Consider the following 10,169-nt stretch of genomic DNA (forward strand, 5'->3'; position numbering starts at 1 on the left):
GAAAAAATGTCTTCATTCTCTTCCACTTCCCTTGTAAGCAAACATTCATGTTTATTTTCTCCTTTCCAGAGTCCTTGACCATAAGTTCTGCTCAGTCCAATCCAAACAGGTTTCTCCAAAGAAACCCTGTTGTAATGTGTTTGGGACCAGCAACTAAATTAACTTCCAGTTTCCAACTCATTGACAAAAATCAAACCAGGACAGTAACGGCGTAGTATACCACATAGTTCAGCACTTCCCTTCCCTTAACCTGACAACTCATTCTAGTTTCCCTGAGCCACCATGCTGTCTTTCCCCAGTTCCACTGGAAATGTTCCACACATCCCATAGCCTAGACAGATGTCATTGGTAACAACATTTAGCTGCTGCTTCTGGGAGACAAGTGTAGGACAAGGCTGACCAGGTACTAGGATTCCTTCAAGCGTTTGAAAGGGGGCTCCAAGAAAGGGAGATGAGCAGAAGCCAAGGAACGGTATGCTTCAGCCACTAAATGGGGATATGAGCCCACCATTGCCTTCCAGCCTGAGGTCTCAGAGACCTCAGAAGCATGAGCTGTAATGAAATCCAGTGCCTGGGTTTTCAGCTGCCCTGAGCTGTGGAGGTCAGCCAGGAAGAGAGTGTGGGCAGCATTCTCCACAGAGAGGTCCCTGCAGAGGGCATCCTCACACATCACCTTCAAACGCTCCAGGCCATACTTGTCTGCAGCTGCTAGCAATGCATCTGCCATGCTGTCCAGGTCTGGTACCTTCCCAGTGTAAATGAAGCCCATCATTGCCTTGAAGACTTGTGGCTCCAGGTCAGGGATCTCAACGCGGTTCTTTCTGCTCTCTTCCATGTCATGTTGAAACATGGCTCTGAAAACTGGAGAGCGAGCTGCTAAGATGGCCTTGTGAGCCCGGAATTCCTGGCCAGATACCACCAGGCAGCAGTCTGTGAATTGGGAATTCTCCCACAGCTCTCCTAGCTCATCTGCCAATGTGCATGGGGGAACTTGAATCCCTGGATTCCTGTTCTGGTCAGAGATTCTGAAGGAGTCCTGGACCACACTCACAGTGCAGAGCAGCCTGAGCTTGTCATCTGGGAGAAGACGAGGAGCATTTGAAAAGAGGAAATCTCGAAGGATGTACTTTTTGAATCCACAGGCACGGCCTGGCACAAACCTAATGGCTCTTGGGCTCCTCATAGTTTGTGTTTTCTCTCCTTCGGCAGTTATGATCCAGAACTGGAACTTTGCCCAAACATGACTCTTTAGACAGCTGAGCAAAACTAGGTTAACTGACAGGTAATCCGCACTTACTTCATCAACTCCATTCGGGTTTACTGTCAAAGACCATTTGCCATTGGCTTCTCTTGAGAAAGTTGGGCTTCTAATGACTTCTGTCCTTTCCTCCACAAGAAAACGCAAGTTGTTGATGGTCCACATGTAGGAGAAATTCTGAAGGCTGATATGTGTGTGGTCCCATCTCTGGGCTGTCCCATCTCCTGCCATTTCTCCTCCAGGTAGTTTGAAGGTTCAACTGGATCCAAAATGAAGAACTAGCAATTGTTTTCTCTTCACCTTGTGAGACGCAATAATAGACATGAATTACATGTTAAGTTTTTGTTTTTCGTCTATTCCCTTTTTGATGGGGCTAGAAACTTGGATCTCTGAAATTTTCTATACAGATTTTAATACTAGTTTCAGAGAAGACAGTCTAGGCTTACTTGGGGCTCTTACATCAGTCCATTTTTGGTCTAGATTGAATCTTAGGTTGATAGGTAACTGATTTTGACAATTATACACAGCTGTTTAAAAATCTGGAAAATTCTATCACTCATATCAAAAAATGTTATACTATGGTCTCTAGAGTAACAGAACATATACAAGCAATCTCTCTGTGTATAAAGGAAGGGGATTTATTAGAATGACTTAGGGCTGCAGTCCTGCTAATCTCACATTGGCTAGCTGTGAAGGGAAAGTCCAAAATTCCAGTACTTACTCAGTCCAGGAGGTTGGATGTGTCCACTGGTCTTCAGTATGTGCTGGTGTTGCAAATAGTATCTAACACCAGGGGAGGGATGGACTTGCTGCAAGTTGAGGGCAAGCAATCAAATAGCAAGGGTTTCCTGCTTCCATGTCCTTTTATAGGCTTGCAGCAGAGGGTGTGGCCCAATTTAGGGTGTGTCTTCTATCCTCAAGATCTGGATTAAAGGTGGGTGTCTTCAGGCCCTGAGATCCAGATTAAATGTTTGAGTCTTTCTACATTCAAAGTATGTACTTGAAGTGGATCTACCTGTAGCATGAATCTTAAAAGTTCTTATTAATAAAATCAAACCTGAGGCCAGTTATTGGGGTCAATGCTGGTAGATCAGAGAGACAGAACAAGCCACAGCTATCTCACCTTGCCAATTCCTCCACTGGTCCTGTTTCCTCAGACTGAATGCTTCTGTGTCCTCACCCCAATGGCTCTCAGCTGAACTGTCAGCTGAACTGCTGCTTAAAAGCCTGAATACTTAACCAGCCAAATGCTGCTAGTTTCTGGTCCTCACGCCTTATATATCTTTCTTCTTTCTACCACCACTCTCTGTGATTAAAGGCTGGCTTTCTGGGATTAAAGGCGTGAGTCACCATGCTTGGCTGTTTCCAATGTGGCCTTGAACTCACAGAGATCCAGAGGGATTTCTGTCTCTGGAATGCTAGGATTAAAGGCATGTGCTATCACTGCCTAACTAGTGGTTTTTCTGTTCTCTGACCCCAGATAAGTTTATTAAGGTAAACAATATTTTGGGGAACACAATACCACCACATTTCCTCTCTTTTTGTCTAAAATTAAAGAAAGCTTATAACTAATACAAGAAAAACTATCCAATAAGTATATACAATATATACAGCCAAAAATTACATTAATGATGTCTAGTCCATTAACATTTGACAGATTCAGATAAAAACTCCATTATATATATTAACAATGTCCAGTCCAGTAACATCTGATAAACTCAGACCAAAAAATTTTCATTACTTATCTTATTTAAAACAAGCAGTTCCTTTTTAAAAGTAGATTCCCTTTTTATCTTATCATATCCATATTAATCCCTCTGGATCTCTGTGAGTTCAAGGCCACATTGGAAACAGCCAAGCATGGTGACTCAAGCCTTTAATCCCAGAATTCTCCTCTCTCCTTGTCCCACCTACTTCCTGCCTGGCCACTGGCCAACCAGTGTTTTATTTATTGACCAATCAGAGCAATTTGACATATAGACTGTCCCACAGCACTTTTTTTTATTAAAATAGAAAAGGGGAAATGTGGTGGTATTCTAATTGTACTGAAATGTGATTTTGATTGTATGTTAATAAATAAAGTTACCCGGGGGTCAGAGCTATTAGAGCCATAGACAGAGTGTGGCGGTGGTGGCACACGCCTTTAATCCCATAGATCTCTGTGTGTTCAGGGATACAGCCAGCATTGGAGACATATGCCTTTAAGACCTAGGGGGCTGTACATTCAGACAGTGACGAGGCAGTCACGTGTTTGGGTTTACAACCAATGAGAAGGCAGAATGACTGGAAAATCGAGTTACACACAGGAAATAGCTCTCTTTTCCAGAAGCTGGGACACAGAGGAGGAAGGGTGAGATTTTAGCTCTGAGCTCTGACCTCTTGGCTTTCTCTTTTACATTGTTTCTGTGTTTCTTATTTAATAAGACAGTTGGTTACATCAACATCTGGCACCCAACGTGGGGCAAAAGTTTCTACCTAAAACCCGAGAAAAGATTCTAAAATGGAGCAAAAAACAGCTTCCTAATTGTCTCTCTCAAATGAGTGGCAGCCTGCCGGTTTGAGCTACTGTCAGGTTCCTAGCGTGCGAGCTCGATCTGCAGTATGGCGGGAATAAGGCCTCTGCAAGTGGCACATTAAGCTGCGTGGTGGATTTAGCCTTTACTAGTACAAAACAAAAAGGTTTCTGGGCTACAAGCTGCTTGGATAAAAGCACAGACCCACGATGGCTCCCAGAGCTGGCGGAAAACGTACCACCGCCATGTTGGGAAGCTGAAATGGGAGGAGCCAGCAGCCACAGCGCCGTTTCAGGCTTAGAAGGCTGCAGTTTAAAGCAATAGGCTCAAGGTAATATAAAACATAAGCCACATAAAGATGGCTACCACAGAGAGAATCTGGATTATGTTCTCTTTGATATTCGTAACTGAAGAGAAACATTTGATTGCAAAAGCTGTTGAGTTATGCCAAAATGTGTATTTTAAAGGTACATTAACTTCAAAATTTGGATGTAAGGATATGTTGCTTTGGAAAGGAGGCTCTGCTTTTGTTTCCACAGAAAGCCAGAGGCTATGGATTTGTTCCAGATTAAGATACATCAGGTTTGACCAGCCAAGACCACCTGAAAGGTCTTCGATGACACCATGGCCCAGATGATCCAACATCGAGAATCGTTTCAAGTCACGGACTACTCCATGATACTAAAATTTTCTTTTTGTCCCTATAAGATACAGCGCCCCCCTCCAGCAGGAAGTAGTAAGAGAAGCTACGCCCAAATTCCCAAATATACCAAGCTGACTTTGGAGATGTGTAAAAGTTAAAACCTTCCTTTTAAAAAAAAAGAAAGGGGAAGTGCTGTGGGACGGTCTATATGTCAAATTGCTCTGATTGGTCAATAAATAAAACACTGGTTGGCCAGTGGCAAGGCAGGAAGTAGGTGGGACAAGGAGAGAGGAGAATTCTGGGAAGCAGAAGGCTGAGGCAGAGATACACTGCAGCCGCCGCCATGACCAGCAGCATGTGAAGATGCCGGTAAGCCACCAGCCACGTGGCAAGGTATAGATTTATGGAAATGGATTAATTTAAGCTATAAGAACAGTTAGCAAGAAGCCTGCCACGGCCATACAGTTTGTATGCAATATAAGTCTCTGTGTTTACTTGGTTGGGTCTGAGCGGCTTTGGGACTGGTGGTTGACAAAGATTTGTCCTGACTGTGGGCAAGGCTGGAAAACTCTAGCTACATCTACCCACTTCAACTGAAGCATAACACTTCTCACTGTTTTGCCCTCCATGTTAGGGTTTTAGTTAATTCTATGTCTTCTTAAATTGGGAAGCAAGAATAACCACCACAAGTGTATATTTTATTGTGATTCATCTTAGATAAAATAGGGATGGTGTCCATTCCTACACAGCTGTTATTTCCACTTCTCGGGGTTTTACACTAAAACACTCTCCCCATCCCCCAGAAAACTCTTACCCTTGCATTTTTGGAGTTATAAAAACCCCATTTCTCCATTGTCCTAGCTATTCTCTCAGTCCAAGGATTAAGTAGAAAACCTATTACGGCAGGAAATAATGCTTATTTAATTCAACTCAAAACATTTGAGTCAAATTAGTTAATATTGAGACAAGTAAAAGATCTTGCTAGTCATTATATTTATGTTAAAGGCAACCATTCAATATCATTTGTCTAAGACTACCAGTGTGGTTACTGGTGATTAAATAGAAATTCATGAACCAGGCATGATGTGATAGTCTATGGCACTGATCAGAGTAGTCTGATGTCAGTCTAAAGCTCACTTGGTCCATGGAATAAATTCAAAAAGAGCCAGACATGTAGAGTGGAAAGACATCAAAAACAGAAGAAAGATGTAGAAATGAAATTATGATTACCTCTTGAATTCCTGCTAAAACATTTCAGATGCCAAAGTATGAGGTTATGACCTAGTATTTCAGATCAGTTCAGTTCCATCCTCTTTAAGAAAGTAACTGATATGGGATAGAGAAATGGTTCAGCAGTAAACGTTGCTGGATACCTTTCCAGAAGACTGCCATCCAATTTACTGCATTCAAGGGTACCTGACAACAGTTGGTAACTCCAGTTATATAGTTACCAGGGGATCCGACAGCCTCTTCTGACCTCTGAGGCCACCATATATGCCTATGGTGCACAGACCCTCCTGTTAACAGGGCCCAGGCAATAGCAGGCCCCACACCTAAGTACAACTGTCTCCATGACAGAAGTAGTATTCAAGGTGAAAAAGTCAGCATTTCTGTAAAACACAGCAAAACCCAGCCACAACTAAAAAGAAGGCTTAATCCACCTAAGTCCATAGTCTGGGAATATCTCTAAATGTTTAAATCTTGCTTGAAATACAGTAACATTATGGCTTCTGTAGTGCGACTTCTGGATAAATGTTCTTGTTAACTGAAGATTCTCAACCCAGAATATGGTTTTGTGCTTAAAAGCCCACCCTGAGAAAGGCTGGTTGCTGCATGAGAATCCAGAAAATCTCATGTGGTTGCCAGCTGGCTAAAAAAGACTTTCTATTGTCTTAAGTCCATGTTCAAGCAGTCTCTCTCTCTCTCTCTCTCTCTCTCTCTCTCTCTCTCTCTCTCTCTCTCTCTCTCTCTCTCTCTTTCGTGTGTGTGTGTGTGTGTGTGTGTGTGTGTGTGTGTGTGTGTATGTGTGTGTCCAAAACTTTCTAAGTGTTATTGTCAGTCTTGTTGTGCTGTATTGACCATTGGCTTTCTCTGTTGAATGGACATCCCTGCTGCATAAGACTTATGCCTTCTCCTGTTGGGGACCTGAATCCTTTTGTCTGTGCCATGTCCCCCAGAGAACCACCTACCTGAAATAAATGCTCCACCTGCTCTCCTGATCCTAAACACATAAAGAAGAGTCACTGAGGCTACTAGTTAGGCACCTGACAAACATTCTTCAATGAGGAACCAAACTTTCAGAGGTCAAAACCAGTTGATTGATTTATCCTGGATTTAAGGAAGAGCAGCATCAGAGCCACAGGCTGGGAATTGCTGAGTGGATTGAAACACTGAAGGTATTGTCAAGTACTATAAGCTTAGTGAGTCCCTACAGACATGATGAACTGGACAGAGAAAGATGTGGGGAGCATTTTACTGATTACATGAAAAAGGGAATGGCGATCAGGGTGAGTAGTGATATTCCCACTGAAAGAAAGTAAACCACCAATCAATTTATTTTGAGTCAAATTAAATACGCTTTATTTTCTGTCATAATAGGTTTTCTCCTTAATTTCAGGGTTGAGGGCATAACCAGGAATATAGAAGAAGTGGGATTTTTACACCCCCAAAAATGCAGGAGGTAGTTTTATTGTATAGGATTCTTTTGGCTATCCTGAGTTTTTTGTTTTTAAATATGAAGTTGGGTATTGTTCTTTCCAGGTCAGTGAAGAATTGTGTTGGAATTTTGATGGGGATTGCATGGAATCTGTAAATTGCTTTTGGTAAGATTGCCATTTTTACTATGTTAATCCTGCCTATCCATGAGCATGGGAGATCTTTCCATTTTTTGACATCTTCTTCAATTTCTTTTTTCAAGGACTTGTCCTATAGTTCCTTCACTTGCTTGGTTAGTGTTACCCCAAGGTATTTAATATCATGTAAAGGGTGATGTTTCTCTGATTCCTTTCTCAGCCCATTTGTCATTTGAATATAGGAGGACTACTGATTATTTTAAATTAATCTAGTATCCTGCTACATTACTGAAGTTGTTTATAAGCTGTATGAGTTCCTTGGTTGAATTTTTGGGGTCATTTATGTATGCTATCATGTCATCTGCAAATAGTAAAAGCTTGACTTCTTCCTTTCCAATTTGTATCCCCTTGATCTCCTTTTGTTGTCTTATTGCTCTGGCTAGAACTTCAAGTACTATAATGAATAATTATGAGGAGAATGGACAGCCTTGTCTTGTTCCTGATTTTAGTGGAATCACTTTGAGGTTCTCTCCATTTTCTTTGATGTTGGCTGTTGGCTTGCTGTAAATTGCCTTTGTTATGCTTAGGTATGTTGCCTGTATTCCTGATCTCTCCAAGACCTTTATCATGGAGGGGTGTTGGATTTTGTCAAAGGCCTTTTCAGCATCTACTGAGATGATCATGAAGATTTTTTTTTCTTTCAGTTTGTTTATATGGTGTATTACATCGATAGACTTTTGTATGTAGTACCACCCTTGCATCTCTGGGATGAAGCTTACTTGATCATAGTGGATAATTGTTTTGATGTATTCTTGGAGTCTGTTTGTTGATATTTTATTGAATATTTTTGCATCAATGTTCATGAGGGAGATTGGTCTGTAGTTCTCTTGGTTTGTAGTGCATCTTTGTTTGGCTTGGAAATCCAGGTAATTGTAGCCTCATAGAAGGAGTTTGGTAACATTCCTTCTGTTTCTATTGTGTGGAACAATTTAAAGAGTATTGGTATTATCTCTTTTTTGAAGATGTGGTAGAAACCTACCAGATCTGGCTAGGAGAAGTCTTTCCAATTCAATGGTCTTAAGAAGCAAGCTGGTGTAGCTATCCTAATGTTCAACAAAATAGACTTCAATCTAAAATCATTCAAAAGATGCATATGTAAGGACATTACATATGCATCACAGCATAGATGAACCAAGATAAAGTTTCAATTCTGAACATTTTTGTTCCAAACACAAGGGCACCCCATATGTTAAAAAAACACTAGTAAAGTTTAAATCACACATAAAGCCCACACATCAATAGTGGGAGACTCCAACACCCCACTCTCACCACTCGACAGATTTGCTAAATCGAAACTTAACAGAGAAATAAGGGACTTAACCAATGTTATGACTCAAATGGCTTTTTGTATTTTCATATGAAGGTGAGAATGATCTTTAAAAAATTGTGTTGAGATTTTGAAGCAGAATGCTTTGAATCTGTAGACTGCTATTTTAAGATATTAATCCTACTGACCAAGGAGCACGGGAGATTTTTTTCATTTTCTGATATCTTCTTCACTTTCTTCCTCAAAGACTTGAAGTTTTGATTATACAAGTCTTTCACTTGCTTTGTTATTGTTTTCCATAAGATATTTTATATTATTTGAGGCTCTTTTGAAGTGGTTTTTTTTTGCTGTGTTTCTTTCTCTGATTTCTTTCTGGTTCCTCTTAAGAAATTTTGGTGGTGGCTAACTAGTAATAGCAGTGACTCTTCTTTATATGAGGTTGGGGTCAGAGTTTCAGATACTGCTTCCCTCAAACTCTCTGGTCCTGGGATTTTTTTTGTGGGCAGCCTTTTAGTGATTATGCTCTTTTATTAGCCTTTCATGATCTGTTTAAATTACATGTGTAATCTTGATTTCATTTTGGTCAGTGGGACCTATTCTTTCTGATGTGTTTATCTTAATGTACTTAGAAGGATCTGGAAGAATATTTCCAAGTAGGATTATTTGAGATGCAGGGAAAGACCACCACTAAAGTTTCCTGGAGTCATCCTGGAACTGTGGGTCTGGATGCAATCAAAAGCAGGGAAGAAGAAAGCCACCTTCAGAGGCTCCTGGTTCTGCTTCCCACTCACCATGTAAGAGCTCTTTACCTGCCATCCATCTTGTGAAAACTAAGACCTCTGACAAGTTAAGTAAAACACCCCTTCCTTGATGGTGTTTATAGCAGCAAGTATTGTAACAACATACAAGAGTAAATAGTAGCTGTGAAAATGTGACATGATCCCTCATTGATGGAAGACTAACCATGAGAAGAAATAAAACACACTTGTGATGGCTAAACTTGGTTCTCAACTTGACTCTATCTGGAATTTACAAAACTACAAAATGGAGAGCACAACTGTCAGAAATTATTAAGATGAAAGTAGGGAAATCTCCTATTTGAAAATAGGGACTTTTAAGGAAGGAAGACACATTCCTTTATTCCAGACCTAGAGGCTGAGGGGGTCTGGATGTCAGATCATCTGGGCCATGGTGTCATTGGGGATGTTTCAGGGGTTATTGGCTGGTCAAACTTGATGAATCTTAATCTGGAATAAATCCATAGCCTCTTGCTTTCTGTGGAAACAAAAGCAGAGCCTCCTTTCCAAAGCAACATATTCTTATATTCAAATTTTGGAGTCAAGGTACCTTTAAAATGTACATATTGGTTTAACTCAACAGCTTTTACTATCAAATGTTTTTTTCTGAATTTAAAAGTCCTAAAGACAACACAATCCAGATTCTCTGTGTAATATCCATGTTCATGTGGCTTTTTTATACTACCTTTATTGTCTCTTTAAAGACTTTATTTTTAAGAACTATTTCTTTATATAACTGTTTATGTTCCTTCTGATCTCTCTTTCAAGCCACGTACATTTTTACACACCTCGTAATGCATTTAAAGTCTTGTTTCATCTAAATATGTCTTATTGTGAAT

At 40.6% G+C, this 10,169-nt stretch overlaps 1 pseudogene; it reads right to left on the minus strand.

Annotated features, from left to right (window-relative positions):
* Positions 1–406: 406 nt before the first annotated feature.
* On the minus strand, positions 407–1,489 carry LOC143272674 (speckle-type POZ protein pseudogene; annotated as a pseudogene).
* Positions 1,490–10,169: the final 8,680 nt, after the last annotated feature.

This window comes from Peromyscus maniculatus, chromosome 1, assembly GCF_049852395.1.
Source record: "Peromyscus maniculatus bairdii isolate BWxNUB_F1_BW_parent chromosome 1, HU_Pman_BW_mat_3.1, whole genome shotgun sequence".
Classification (NCBI taxonomy): Eukaryota; Metazoa; Chordata; class Mammalia; order Rodentia; family Cricetidae; genus Peromyscus; species Peromyscus maniculatus.